Genomic DNA, 15115 nt, shown 5'->3' on the forward strand with positions numbered 1-15115 from the left:
CATGAGAGCAAATACCTTTCTATCAACTGACAGACAACAAATTCTTTTAGGACTTTTTGACAGAAAAACATCAGTGAACAGAGGCTCATTGGGCATCTGGGAATTTGTGTGTAAAGCCCAATCTATGAAAAATCTTAGGGTCTCTTACAGTACTTCTTATTTTCAGTTTATTTTACTCCTGTTCTGGCTGGTGTTTGTTGGAGTAGTTTCTGATCAGGGAATGATCTTGATAAGATAAGAGCTTAAGGGTTGAGTTGATTTGACTTGATTTTAGGAAGTAGCTGTTGGTACTTCCTTTGAACTCCTTTGGAGTCTGTTACTGTCCTCAAATTTCTTTCCATGAATAAAACTAGCCAAGTAGCAAGGGCACCAGTCATGCAAATAGCATATTAATTTACTGTAAAGGAATCCGTTCATTCACTCAATCAGCCATCTGAAGGAAAGAAATATCTTCTGGGTTTCATTCTTCAGCAGGAAGAACACACATGTCCATCCACACATATTTAACATTTTATATTCTCTCTTCCTGTTCAGCCAAGAAGGAAGCACTATTTTTCCTTTCTAGAGGGAACCACAAACACACATTGATGAGTCCACCCTAAAGGGCCACATAATTATTTTATTGGACTCAGAAATAGGTCTAGAATCAGTTTCAAATGTCCTCCATTACTGAAAGACAGAGGTTATTGTGGAGACATTTTTATTTGTCTTCAGTAAGTAAACAATGGCCCTTGAACTTTTCTTTCCCTGTTTAGTATTCTGAAGATTCATGAGAACTTTGATGTGATTTTTTTCATTTTTTTAAAGATTTATTTATTTATGCATGCAAGAACTGGGGTACAGGCCAGAGGTGTGGGGGGTGAGGTGATTCACCAGAGACAGACTAGGGAACAGAACAGGCAGATTGACTGAAATACACTGCTGAGGGGAGCAGTGGGCGAGATAGGAGAGGTCTGCAGCGCCATGTGGGTATCTCCCTGGCTGGCCGGGGATCGAACTCGTGCTGCAGTGGCTGTGGATAGCTTCATAGTGATGTGTCTTAACCCCTTGTGCCACCAAGGAGGCCTCAATTCTTTTCATTTTATTGAAAATATGTTGATACACAGAAATACTATAAATTGCCCAAGATCATATAATGACAAAACTTACTTACATGGTCTCATTTGCCCACCCTTTCCTTCTCTCCTCCTTCCCAACCTCCCTCCCTCCCTATTTCCTGTACTTGTTTGGTTCTATGTTATATGATAATTTCTCTTAACTAGTGTGAATAAAAAGATAATTAAGACATGTGCCTTGACCTTTAGGAATTTAGAATCCAGTGCTAAAGAGATGCATTATTGCATGATTTTAAAAGCTATTGTAGGAACTACCCTAGGAGTCCAGTGGAAGGGATGGTTGATTGATTTGTCTGTGCTAAGGAGAGTTAGGAGGGGTTTTATAGAAACATTGAGATTTGTGTTGAATCTTGCAAAATGAACCACTGTTTGCAGTGTGAAGGTAAACAAGCAGGTGGGATAGAGATGTTTTAGGCAGGAAATGTAATGTTACAAGAAAAGAAGCTTGAAACATGGTTTATTATGAATATTGTTGGTGATTTTGCAACAGGGCGGTCCCCAGGAAAGGGGGAGGTTCCCTGCCCCACCCAAGGGAGGGTGGAGCTGAGCAGGAAGGGGAGAAGCGGAAGAAGAAGAGACTAAGGAAGGAAGCAAAATGGAGCAAGGAGACCTGGAGGAGGCGCATGGAGCCTAGAGACACGTGAAGAAACTGCGCTTGTCTTTTGGTCGTGGACTAGGTGACACAGATGTGGGTGAGACCCGTGGGGAGGTGACAATGGCAGCTTTTATCTTGATGTTGATTTTGCTCTTTTCCTTCCGGGCTTGTCCAGTTGTTTGTGACCCTTTTCTGTGGGTCCCCACTGGAAGATGCTTTAGACTTGTAGCAGGCTTTGGGGCCTTGTTCTGGGCCAATCCCATTTGGATGGACTTTTACCCACGAGGGAACGGGTAACTCTGGATGCTTCATTTAGAAACTAGACTCTTTGCCTTACCTGTATTGTTTCCTAGTTTTATTAAAGTTCCTTCCCATTAAAGTCTCCTATGTTTTGTGTTGATGCGGCGGATGGCAAAACCCATGTAGAATAGGCAGGTTTGCGGGGCTTGGGCTGCCCCTCTCCCTGTCCTATAACAATTTCACATAGAGGGGTGGGCAAATTCAGCCAAGGAAGAATCTTGGGAGACTGCATTATGAACTTTAGTTTTTAGGACAGTGTTTCTTAAACTTGAACAATCTATGTTTCGCTTTTAAATAAAATTCCCCATTATTTGGTTATTCTAATCTTTACCTCCTTTCTTTGGCTCACTCTGGGTTCAGAAATTGTCCCTTATGGATTGATTCATTCAGGCCCCCTGACCCTCTGGCTTTTAGATGACTGGACCAATGGGGAAATTTGGGGGTGATCAGAGTGACAGGCATTTATTCCCCTATTCCCTCCACTCCCTCCTGGCTTCCCTGCTTTGCTCTGGAAGTGGTTCATTTCTCTAAGCTACAACTGTTAAACATTCACTCCTACAGAACCCTGGCTTATTTTTTTTTCTTTTCAGTAGATCCCTTTTACCCCATTAGGACCATGGTTGTGAGTTCTTGGATTCATCACCAAACTTTATGGGCTTTCATCTCTGTCAACAGCCCTTTCATTAAGTACTTTTCAGGTAAATCCTTCTACATGTGCCCTCTTTCTCCTTGGGGACCCTGATAGATGTAACCATTAAAGGTTGACCAAAATATTTTTATTATAACATATACGTGTTATAAGTACAAACATGTTCAGGAATGCCATCCTTGTAGATCTAAGAAAACTAAAAAACAAAAAAAAGAATCAAAACAAATGCATAACTAAAGATGTGAAATGAAAAGTTAATAAAATAAAAATTAACAAAACTTATATAAAATAATACAGTGCACTAGCTTGTTTGCCTGAACTACGTGGCTTTATGTGTGGGCTGCTGATAGCTACAGAGCAGGTTCTTTGTGTTTGTCAGTGTTTTATTCCCATGTGCTAGGGGATGACTCAATTTTCTTCTTCTACCTCTCCATTAAGCCACTGGGAAGTCTTCATTCATATGGTGAACACTGAGGTCATTTGACCTTCACTTTGAAAGAAAGCATAATTTATGCATTTGGTTGGCCTCTATTCTGTTCTCATTAACTTTCAGCATTATAGAAGTCCAACTTGTCACCATCACTGTTGTAAACACAAACACATGCACAAGCACTTTAATTGCTTGGCAGTATTCTGTTCTAAGGTGAGCTTCCTGCCGCCCCCTAATGTGTCTGTGTTAATTTTTATATTCCTGATAAGAAATAAAAAACATACATTAAAACATCCCTAATATTATTAGTTATGTCTGAAGATCCCCAGGGTTTAGGAACCTTGGTTCAAATGGGGAACTGTTAGGGGGAAAAGAATGTCCTAAAGCTAATTCCATACAGGCTTTGTGGACTCCACCCCCACCCCAGGCCAAAGCCAAAGACACTGGGAACTCCAAATCCCATCACCACCAAAGGGAAGGTGGCTGGGACCTGAGGGTGGGGTTAAGCAGCCAGGTTGGTATAAAGCCAGACACGTGGGCTTTGGAGGGGTCCCCCATTTTGGCTCTCCACCAGCTAGCAGCGTCCGGCCAGCTCGGAGAATGACTTTGGGTTTCCAGGTTGGTGGATCGGGTAGGACGCATTACAGACTTTATTTCCCTATTTTCTCCCTGAGTTGTACATTTTCCTTATTTCCTTTTATCTTGTAAATAAACCTTTTATTAACCTTTTGTGTGTGCCTGTAGTGGAGTATTAATAAGTCCCTTTAAAGCGCGCGGGTGAGGACCCACAGCCAGGAACCCATTCAATATCGGGGCTGCTCTATAACAGAACCACCAAGGGTCAGTAAGCAGGAGGCTAACTTGATCAGATCCGAATTTGGTGCAGGGGGAAAGGAAAGTGGAGGCAGGGGAACTAGGTAGGAAGGCATCCGGTCCCTTCCAGTGCCTCTTGGCTGCTAAAATTTTAAAATGTGTAATATTTCATCTCCGCTCTCCCCACCACACACCCCTGAATGAATCAGGCCACCTCCCTCATCTTCTTCAATGAGGAGGAATGCTGTAAATTAGGGGGGCAGACACCTGAGGACTGCCCATTGAGGGGGAAACATTCCAGAATAAGTAATGCTTAGCCCCTCAGAAATGGTAAATTATGGACCAAAAGGTAATAATGAGAAAGGGGGAAGATTCATCAAGGGTGTAAAAAAAAATCCACAGGCTTGAGAAGGCTATGACTTTGAGGATTCATTTCTCCTGTTTATAAACTGGGGGAGAGGACAGAACTAACGGTTGTTTAAGACAGATCTGTGCACTATCACTCAAATTTCAGTTAAAAAAATTTAAATGTTGCAGGTTTTGTGTGTAAGCAGGTGTGCAAATCAAGAGGTTCTCTCTAATTGAACCTTTGACTTGGTTCCTAAATGAACTAGAGTTGTTTTGAAATGTCAACCTTCTCAGCCCTGGCTGTGTTGGCTCTTGTCCCCATGGTTCATCTTCTTTTGACTGCATAGTGAAACCACTTCCAAAAGAGGTAAAGCAGATGGAGGAGGGGATGGAGCTGAAGCGGGAGGGGATGAGAATGCATTGTGTCCTGAAATGGCACTGTAAGAGGAGTGAAGCTTTAAGGGGCTCCCCATCTTCTTAATTGATCACTTGTTGGGGAGACCATGTTGGAAAGGGGAAGTCATTTTTCTGCTTTCCTTTCTAGGAGAGAACTTTTGCTGCCTCTTCTGCCACACAAAAAAATGTTGGAGAAATCACATTCAAGCCCTGTCTGTTCCTGTCCCACAAGACAAGTTTCCAAGTCCAACAGTTGGCCCTGGAGTCTACCAGATCTTAGTGCAGTGGGAGGAGTTACAGATGCAGAAAGTGAAGATCAGACTAGCAGCATCCTTCTTCCTGATTGTAGTCAGGTGCTGTGAGCTTCTCATTTCCCAACTCTCCAAGTTAGGTGCACCTGGGCGGTGCACCTAAGATGCAACTCTATGGTGGGAAGTAAGCTACTGCATTTTGATGTTCATCAAAAAAAAAAAGAGCTGTTTGTACAATGGAGTTTACCAAAGTCCTGCATTGTGGGTCTCTGAACCAATTTCCCCATTAATAAGGGGGCAATTTCATTCTCAGTTTGCTGATGATTTGTGTTGGGTCAGGTCTCTGGAGGGGACAAGGTGAAGGGTAGGATTAAGAGACTGCAAAGTCCGAACAGGTCATTGCCCCAGGATATGGACCAATTTCTACCCCAACTCCCCACTGCCAAGCACTGTGACTCTGAAGTGCCCTCAGCACACAGGCTAAGCCCCAGTGCCTAGGCAATCCGTTCTGCCCTCTGTGACACTGAGCAGAACTCAAACAGGCTGAGCATTGCTAGCTGTCCATGCTTCTTGTTCTAGGAAAAAGGAAATCTATTATTGTGCCTGATCTGCTCCTGGATGGAGAGCAAGCAATTACCATTCACCAGGTGGCCCTAAGCTTTTTCTTTGCTTTTAGGGGCAGAAGCAACTGACTGAAGTGTTAAGCTCATTAAATCTACCCCATGTGGTCTAGGCATGTCATGGGTCTCTTTCTACCTGCTTTCAGGGCTGAACCTCCCTCCCTCCATCCCCACCCCACCCCCATAGTGTTCAGATGGGATTAAATGGCTCCACGGCCCTGAGCACAGGGGTCTTCCTGGACTTTGCACATCCTGATTACTGCTGCTGACGTGAGCTATGCAGTCAGCCTTCCAGGTAGTTCCAGGGTGCTCTGGGCCTCCAGTAGAAGGGGATTAACTGTGCTTTTCTAAATTATCAAAACCCTCCTAAGGAATGAGCTGGTCAGGCGGTGAATTGTTTCTCATATTTCAACCTTTTCCTTTTAACCTGACATACATATATGCAGATCTATCCAGAGTATTGTAAAATGTCTTTCTGTGCTATCTGTCAGGAGCTCAGAGCCCCACTTAATTACCTTCATTCATGAGTTGAACCCCTGACTCTTGAGAACACTGAATCTCTAGGGTCTTCATATAGCCCTGATTTAGGCTATTTTCTTTGTTTTTAAAACTTTCTTCCTCCCCGTCTCTCCAATTACACCATCAGAGATAATTTTTTAAATGAATGTGGTACCCCAATATTTTCTGTATCACATCTCTCTCTGTTCTATCTATCCACCTACCTACCTACCTACCTATGTGTCTAGGTAACTCTCTCTCTCTCTCTCTCTCTCTCTGCATCCATCCATCCACCCATCCATCCATCCATCCATCCATCCATCCATCCATCCATCCATCCATCCGGGTCACCTATCTTTACATACCTATATCCACATACACACAAATAGAAATTGTTGCTCACATTCATTTCAAAGTTTCTAGTTCCTTGATTATCGATTAGGATTCCAGCCCATTAGAAAGGGAAGAACAGATCTGTTTCCAAATATTTGCCTGCAAAATGTCAACTCTTGTTCCACATCAAGGCCAGAGAAACTGAGAACCTGTGATAACACTATCTTGTGTGTTGTTGTAAGGGCCGGACTGGGCACAGGTGCAGGTTTTCTGATCCCATGCAGACCGGGTAAAGGAGGAGTCAGAGTCCTCAGTGGTTTTGCAGGTTTTTTATTGGGGTTCACCAGGCATATGGCAGGCAGGGGTGCTGGCTGGGGGGCTGGGGGGCTGGCAGGCCTCCCAGCCCCCAGCAAGTCTTTACTCTATCTGGGCTCTCTGGCGTTCTCTGCTTCTGCTTCGGCTTCTCCTTCAGGTTCTGCTGCTGCTGGCTGGGGATGCTGGCATCACCCCGTGACGCCGCCCTTAAAAGCACAGTCTTAGCTCAGCCTATGCCACACCCTATTCCAGGTGCCCGCCATCAGGCATGCATTCAGGATAAGGATCCATCATCTATCCTGATGGCGGAAGGGCAGAAAAGCCTGATATTTTCTTTACCCTACAGTTGTGCTGTCACTTTGCATCCCATACTACTCATGCCTCCCTGCCATGCTGCTGTTATTATTTCTAGATATGGAAGGAACAACATGGCTTATCATGACCTGTCTGAGTTGATGGGGTCTGGAAGTGGTTGGACAAAGGTTCAGCTGAAGCTGTCGGACTCCAATGCCCATGGTCTCCATTAGGGTTACTGACTGCATCCTAGCTTGATTGACATCTTTGGTAGAAACTTAGTTTTCCTTTTATTTTCTCTCTCTTATTTTTAGAGAAGGGAGATTTAGTCACTCACTTTCTGTCACTGTCAACTGAATAGTTGAGCCTGGAACTGAACCTTAATGTGGCAAACATTTTCTCAAGTATCAAGAGGAAAAAAAACCAAAATTTAAATATAAAGAAAACCCTCAAACACATACTTGAGTACTTACTTGACTCTAAATCCAAACATTCTATTTGTTTCCTTTTACAGATATAATTGTCACATGTTCAATCAGAATTCATCATGAGGGCCCAGGACATATGTGCAGACTTAAAATGATACGGTACAAACAACTTCTTGGGCTTCGTTTAAAACAGAAGATCTAAATATTAACTCAATTAAAAATAAATAAACTGGTTAAAATAAAAAAAGTTTGTACCCACAAAAACAAAATCTAAAGATCTGTTTGCAGGTGGGAATTTTAAGAAATCAGATACATAGATGAATACCTGCTGGAAGTGATATAATAATGATTCTGACTGATCAGGAAAGAATCATAATTGAAATGGAGTGATGCTAACAATTTAAAATGGAAGCAGCCATTTGTTTACAAGCACATTGATAAGCAGACTCAGGAGTAAGGATAGGTAAAAGCTGAGCTAATGTGAAGAGGCCAAGCCTCGCAACGAGCTATGCGAAGAGAACAAGTCCCCCCAAAGGAAAGTAGCAGGTGGCTCTGATAGTATACCTCTGATGTAGTATAAATATAGGAGCTGAAATAAGCCAACCTGTGTCACATTGGACTTCATACCTGTGGGGGCTCCAAAGCCTTCTCCAGATTTTGTCATTTGCCACTGGAGACTCTGCCAAAGAAGCAACCTCCCACTGTATCTTCCCATCCACCCACACCACATACACGTGTATGTGGAACAGATGCCTCAAGGCAACTTCTGGCCCCTGGATGCTTCCACTTCTGCTCAGGGCTGCTGAATCCCACTTCAGTGGTTCATAATACCCCACCAAATATCATCAAGTGAAGGATATGCTTATATTTTTGTGATGTGTATTTGCTCCAATAAATCCTATGGTAATTCTATGTGATTGGCTTGAGTCCTAAGTGAAACCTTTCCACACAGGGAGCAGTCTGCATGTGCAGACCCCCACACTACAATTTCAGCTCTCCCATATCAGCACTCAAGGATACAGTGGATTGTGTGTACTTGCTGCTAAGGCTGGATTCATTATTGTAAAGCATAACTTGCAGAACTTTTATTTATGTAAGATGTGCCTCACCAACTTCAAATGATTAGATTCTGATGCTTCTCAGAAGGAAATAAGCATTTGGTCCCCGTTATTTTCATAAGCATTGGGATGGTTTGTGATGACGTAAATTTTCCTGGAAAGAGGCAGCTTATCATATCTAAGATGTACAATAGCGTGGCTGTTCATGAGACAGTGGACTGAGTGTTGGTGGGATCCCAGTTGCAGTGTTGGCCTTGCATCTATGCGTCAGGCAAGATGACAAGATTTGAGCCTTGTTCTTTATCTGTGTGTACAACTTGGTAAAATCTGTTCTTTTTCTTTGAATGAAATGTAAGCTCACATGAGAGTTCATGGTCAAAAGCCTTCTGTAAATTGTAAAGTGCTTTACAAATATCTGTGGTTTCTAGAATATCATATTAATACAAGGTTTTGCAACTTTGGCACTGTTTATATTGCAAGCCAGATAGCTCTGTTTGGGGAAAGATGATTGTCCTGCATATTACAGGATTTTGAACAATATTCCTGTTCTCAACCCAACTAGATGCCAATAGCGCCCTTCCTGTATAGGAAGCACCCTTCCATTCCATTGTGACAATCAAAAACGTCTCCAGGCGTTGGCAAATATTCCCTGGAGCACCAAATATCACCCACTACTAAGTGTGACCTTGGATAAGTTCCCTAAACTTCCCCAGCCTGTGGATTAGGGATAATAATAATCATACCTATATCAGGTATCACTTAATCTTCATTATGAGGATTAAATGAGATAATGCATGTAAAGACATAAACAGAATGTGTGGTACACCTGGTGCATGATTGGTGACTATTTCTAGCATTTAAAGAGCACAAGCTTAATGCTACCCTTGAATATGAAGGGGATCCTGCTGAGTCATCCTCCATAGAATATGCACCCTAAGCATCTAGTTAAGAAATGGTGATGCACTTCTCCAAAGCTCCTACAGGCAGGTGGCCAAGAATGGGCTGGCCTGTAGCAAGTTCTCTTTTTTGGGTACTCTGACCTCTCCTTCTTTCTGCTGAGTAGTGTCATCTATTCTGATCTCCTGTGTCCTGCTGGGGCTTTGTTGCTTTCTCCTCCTCTTACAGTTCTTTCAACTCTGAGCAAAGATGTCTTTACAGTTTACCAAGAACTCTTCATAGCTGCATTTGAGATTTTATTTTAAAGGGCATTAAGTCAAAGAATTTCAGCATCTACAGATGAATGAGCTATGTATTTAATTAGCAAAATTGCCTTGGCCATCGTTCTGTGTTCTATTCCCCTTGTCTTGAGAGCACTCAATGGTTATGAAAAGAATCCATGCTGACTGGTTCACCCATGAAGTGAGCCCAGTACTGTAGTTTCAATGTTATTGAGCTGAGGGGGAAGAAAGCCCCTTTGTTGCTCTTTATATTTAAGACCATAAACTATTCTTCTGTTCTCCTAGGCTGTTATACATTTGAAGGGTCAATACAGAGGTCAGCGATAAAGTCCAAAAACTTCATCTGTTTACACATGAAACAACTTGAAGACTATAGCATTAGATTTATTGTCATGGGCATTTGCTAAATCTCAACTGAGAAACAAACTTAATGTCCCTTGTGCTTAATCTTTGCCACAGCTCCAATAGGGACATAAATGAGAGCGGATCCTTCAAGGGTAGGAGAGAGACCAGATGCATTGCTCTGGTGTAAGACACACCCCAAGAAACACAAGTTCAGGTTGTGGATTTGCCTTTTAACATGCAGCATTTCCTGGTATCCTTCCCCTGAGCCTATGCTATACTCTCTCCAGTGCACACACTGACTTTACTCCAACAATTCCATGTATTCTAGTGGAAAATTAGCACCTTAAGAAAATGATTAAGATCAGGGTAGGGTATACTAAATACTAAAGTGAGATAAATTTGAAAAAGTTTGCATATTTTCTTTGCAGGATTTCTCAGAACTGTTAAGAGGATAAATACATGCTATAAATGTGAAAGAGGTTTGGTTCACCTTGCAGATATCCCCAGATGGAGGTGACTTTTTTTTAGGGCATCAAAGACACCCTGACAAACACTATCTTAAGCTAATTGTGGAGGAGGGTCTTTGGTTATTCATTAAACACCAAACCATTCAAAGAGGATTAGGACTCTACTAATGGGGAAAAAGTTGTGCAAATATAGCTCAATTGCTCTATTTGCACATGAGGAAAGACTGAGACCCACAGCTTTTGGGTTTAGTATTTTATTATATTAAAAGGATATATGTATAAGTACTTGCTTAAAGCTTTGAATCAAATGTTTATATAATACATGTATATATATATATATGTGAAATGTATGTATATATTTATGCATCTACACAAATATGGTTTCCTGATGTCAAAGTGTTGATTTTTATTTTCTCCTAGCTTTTTATGCACCTGATGTCCAATAAGAACTTTGATATTTCTCCTCTGTCCTCTGCACCTTAAGAAAATGATTAAGATCAGGGTAGGAAATACTAAATACTAAAGTGAGATAAAGGACTTGAGATATTTCAAGTCCTCTGTGACTTGAAACATTTGTATTAATTTGATGAAACTCCATATTATCTCAGTATATGGAAGCAGATTAATGAAGTTGTTTACATGACTGATGGAGGAAGAATCTCCTCTAGTGTCAATAATAATGACTACAGCTTCTTTGCAAAGAGTCCCATTTTATGCTGTGTTGTTCAATAGTGGAGCCAGTACCTCCCTTGATTCTAAACTTGGAAAGGAAAGTTAAGATAACAGGCTCTGGAACCATACATGGGAATTGCTAGAAGGCTCTGGGGTTGGCCAGGAGGGATTTGAACCCTGGTGAACTCTCCAGGAGCCCTGAGGTTATCAGAGCCTCTTTGTGACAATTGCCTCAAGTCAGAGACCAGCGTCCATCATAATTGATTTTTCTCCAGTTACAAAACTTCAGATTCTTGCACTAAGTTTTTCCCCATGAAGTTGTGTGTCATTTTAGCTGGAAATTTGGAAGAGACTGGGAAGGGTGATGAGCTAGAAAAAAGATGACTGAACATCCTGGTGGTCCTTCCAAGCATCATTTAAATGTTTCTTATTATAGTGTTGCACTTGAGGACAGTGTCACACTTCTGCAGCAATGTAGTTACAGTTGCGATTACACTTCCATTATAAACCCCTGTTTTCAGGTGCTCATGACAGCCTTGGGGAAAAATCACTTTTTGGGCTGAAATTTCTCATATCCGTTCTCACCTCTGAGGTGAAGTTCTTGCTTTAAAGTCTGGCAGAAATCTCTGTATCTGTGACTGTGGAAAGCCTCTCAAATGACCCATGGGAGTGGGGCTGGGATTGGGGTTAGAAGGTTTGTAGGAGTGAGATCTGGAAAATCCAGGGTCCTTATCTGTGGGATATTTGAAGTAGGGACCCCAAGATCACTTGTGGATAAGTATAAGGTGATTTTGTCTGTCACTTTATTTCCCTGATTCCTGAGTGTTGAAGAGAGTTAATTGATTTGAGAAGCAGGCAAGTGAAGTAATTTTTCAGGAGAAACATGGACTTGATTTTCACCACATTTGTCTAGGCACTCTATGTCAAAGTAGCCACTACTTCACTGGCTGCAGTCTGGCCTTGTCATCACTATTGCCAGACTTCTCAGTCTAGAATTCCTATCCTTCCATGTGCTATTAGAGTCATAATCTTTCCATAAACCCCAACTCATAAGCGCTCTTCTCTGTGAAGCCCTCTGCCTGTCATTTCAGTCAAATCCTTTTTTTCTCTGCTTTCTTACAGCATATTCTTTGTAGCACTAATGTAGCACACTCACTTTTTTCTACCTGTTACATTTAATCATGTCTTCAGCTTAGCACCTGCCCTCTATCACCCTCTTAAACTTTTTCAAACATTAAAATATTTTGTGAATATTGGATACTTAATAAATGTTTACTAGGTCAATTCAGTTCATTACACCACTTATTGAACATCAACATTCAAAGTGATCGTACTCTAATTGTGTGACCAAGTGGTACCCAAGGACCCCATTTTGCATCTTTTAAATGGGTTTGGCCATCTGTATGCATAAAGGCAAAGAAAGCAGTCTCTGTATGTGCTCAAACATCTATAACTTGTGTACATAGAGAAAGAGAAGAATGGATTTCAAATGACAGACTCCCAATCCAAAATCCAAAAGACTCCCAATCCAAAATCCATCCCCTCAGGGGCAAATGCTCAATCAAAGAGGGGTTAGCTAAGACTCAGAAATTGGAGAACAAGTCCAAGGCACATATCAGCAGGGGGAACCACAAGAATGGAGTTAGGCAGGTCCCATAGAGCTAGGACACCAGGCGAGACCCTAAATCTAAAATATACCATGTAATCCACCACAAGGTCAGGATAATGGCTGCTGCTACTGTCTCTGTCAGAACACAAAAACTGCCAGGACCAAGAACCAGGAACAACCTCCTCATGTGTCTCACCCATGCCCCTTCTCTAAGTAGACCTCCTTCATCCTACTTTCAATAAATATCCCTCTGACACCTTTTTCCTTTTGAGCTGTCCGCCTTTAGTAAGTACAGTTCATGGTATGCCAAAAATTGTAGTTCAAGGCGGCTATATTTAAGCAGGAGAGAAGAAAATGGCACCCATTCCCCAGACCACTCCTCCCCCTTTCACAGGGATGCACTCTGTAACAACACTCCTTAGGATTTTAACAAAAGAACCTAAATGGATGTGATTCCTGTCCTTTGAGAAGATGTCATGTGGGGTGTAGAGCAAGGAGACAGAAAAGTTAAAATATAAAGTTAGCCGAGTAATCTGGAACATAATGGTACAGTTTTAGCATCAGGTCCTTCATTGGCAATGCCTTCCAGAATTGAGGGGCTGGGATGGATCTGTGATTAGGGAAGAAATCTGTGAGGAGGTCTGTTCTGGACCTTTGTGCTTCACTGAGGTCATGGAAAGCTTTTAAGGGAAGCTATCAGCAGATGTTAATCCAAATTATTTCCTATGATGATTTTCAAATTGTTCTTGAAGTAAATCAACTTATTGTTTGACCTATGGCAAAAATTAGTCTTTTTAGCAGCAATTTACCTCAGGAGGGTTCACATTCTTCTTTAAAATTGGCCTACACTGTACCCTCCTTCACATAAGATTCTTGAAAAATAAAGAGAACTCTAAATACAAAATGTGCCTAAAAGTGAGGTTTAAAATATCTTCCTTCCCCCATTTTCAGTATTTCTTTTTTTAATGCCTCCCCATTGATTGGTTGTAGATGTTCCTTGTCTCAGCTTGTGTCTCTGTTGTATTGAATTTGAGGTTTGTTCTGCTGAGGAGACCCAGCCTGGCAGGGAGGATGTGGAAAAATCATCAGAGCCAGCACCAGCTCCCAAATTCCTTCTGCTGTGTTGTTCCGTAGAACAACACAGGAATCAGTGCCAGGAGGAGCCATTGTAAGTTCCTGTCTCTGTGCAATGGCTGCCTTTGTTACCCTATTACTGAACAGGTTATCTCTTTGGATGGAGTGCCCCTCCAGTCAATTTTCAAATGGATTTGGATGGTGGAAGATCATCTCAGCTTCTATGATGAAATTCAACTCAGGATTTAAATGCGGGCATTCTACACATTGGGATAATTAACTAAAGCTTATCCCACTTTATCCCCTATCCCTGTTGACCTATTTTAAGTGTAATGTTTCAGGAGTTGTGATCTAAAGGTGGGGACAGAGTCAGTCAGCAGCATCTTGCCACCCTCCCCTGCCTTGCTTCCCTTCCCCATATTTAATGCCTAACTATCCCACCTGGAAGTTAAACTGAGTTCAGTGCTCTTTTTTTAGAAGGCTCACCAGATGCAAGCTTGGCACCAGGACTCTGGTGTAGAGAGCACAGAGACTGAGGCAATCACAGGGGTCCTTGAAGACACTGGATGCCCCTATCTATCCACACCACCTTGAAAATGTTAGGCATGCAACTCTTCATAGCCCTGTGAGGAAAATGTCCTGTTCACCCCAGCGCTGAACTCTGTTGTCTTGAAAGCTTCACACTCCTTCTTTCTATGTTCTTCCTCTCCCTCTCCTTCTCCCCCCACATCTCTCTCTCTCTCTCTGTTTCACTCTCTCTGTCTATCTCTTTGTCTCTGTCTGTCTGTCTGTCTGTCTCTCTCTCACACACACACACACAGAGTCAAGGGAGGAGAAGAAAAAGAGGTGAGAACACAATCCAGCAAGAATGTCTAAGCACTCAGACCTAACAAAATGCCCCCACAGTACTCCCTATTCTATCCTTAATTCCAGCAGGGAAAATAAAGAAAACAAGGAAATGGCCCAACTAATTAAACAATTTCGAGAAAGGGTGAAATTGCATTGCAATGGGCATAGAGAAATGCTCTTTACCTACAAAAGTTTTCCAAGTGTCTGGCAAACACCCCTTTCTTCCCTTCCTTTCCACTTTTTTGACCTCTGCTGCTATCTCTAGATTTATCAGCAATCCTAGATGGCTTTCACACATCGGTAAGCACCATCCAAAATATAACAATCAGAAAGAATCAGAGAAAATAAATCAATGTCCACAAACAACCGACCAATTTTGGCAAGTACAATTTATTCATAAAAGCTACAGTTCACTGGGGATTCTCTTGTCTCGCATCCACAATGCCCTTGATTCAGATGCCAGCGTGGTGAGCGCCAG

This window comes from Talpa europaea, assembly GCF_964194135.1.
Source record: "Talpa europaea genome assembly, chromosome: 12".
Classification (NCBI taxonomy): Eukaryota; Metazoa; Chordata; class Mammalia; order Eulipotyphla; family Talpidae; genus Talpa; species Talpa europaea.